Genomic DNA, 909 nt, shown 5'->3' on the forward strand with positions numbered 1-909 from the left:
AGGGCCACCTGGAGGGTGGCCGGCTGGTCAGTGCTGGGGGGCCTCGGACCGTCCTGCCCAGCCCCCAGGGTGCTGCCTCCTGGCAGACTGGCCCCTGACCACCTCCCTCCCGCCCAGCCAGCTTGCCCGGAGCCACAGCTGCCTGCAGGGCCCAGGGCTGAACCACAGGCCAGGCCTGCCTGGAGCACGGGGCCGGCGGCCAGGAGAATGGCGGGCAAGCTCCCTCTGTGGTTGCAGGCCCTGCCGCGGGGAGCCACGGGGACTGCCGAGGGGCTGCCCTGGGCCTGTGTCCCTGGGAGGACAAGGCCGGCCACCGGGGGCAGGTGCAGACAGGGCTCAGCCCTCTCACCTGCCCTGGGCTGTCCCCGCTCCTCCAACTGGGCTCCTTGGGGAGTAGCGGGGCCCCTGAGTGGGGGCCAGTCCAGGGGCAGGCACAGCCGGCCAGGAACCTTCACCCACTGCCTTGCGCCTGCTTGGCAGGGCGGCCGGACCTCGTTCTGCTGGGGCCAGGCCACGGCCCTGGGGCACTTGCAAAAGCCGCCGCCTCCGGGCACCCAAATGGGGCAGGGGGGAACGTTAGCACATTTCTGGCGCCAGGAATCGAACCGGGAAAGGGCAAGGGGCCCCCTGGGACAGCCACGCCCCCAGCCTCTGACCAGGGAGGCTCCCGGCCTGGGTCAGGCCGTCCAGCCCCACCCTCCACCCCAGTCGCCGGCAGCGCCCAGCTCCCCGGCTCTGGGAGGCTCCGTAGGAAAATTCCAGCCGCCGCCCCCTTCCTTCTCCCGGCTAGAGGCGGGAGCCCAAGGGCCAGCTCCGTCCTGCGGGCAGCGAGCCCCCCGCCTTCCCGAAAAGAGGACGGAACCTGCCGTCGGCGCGGGCGCAGGTGCACGCCTCACCGGCGGGGGTGCG

The sequence above is a fragment of the Condylura cristata genome, unplaced genomic scaffold (assembly GCF_000260355.1).
Source record: "Condylura cristata isolate star-nosed mole 26May11 unplaced genomic scaffold, ConCri1.0 scaffold00006, whole genome shotgun sequence".
Classification (NCBI taxonomy): Eukaryota; Metazoa; Chordata; class Mammalia; order Eulipotyphla; family Talpidae; genus Condylura; species Condylura cristata.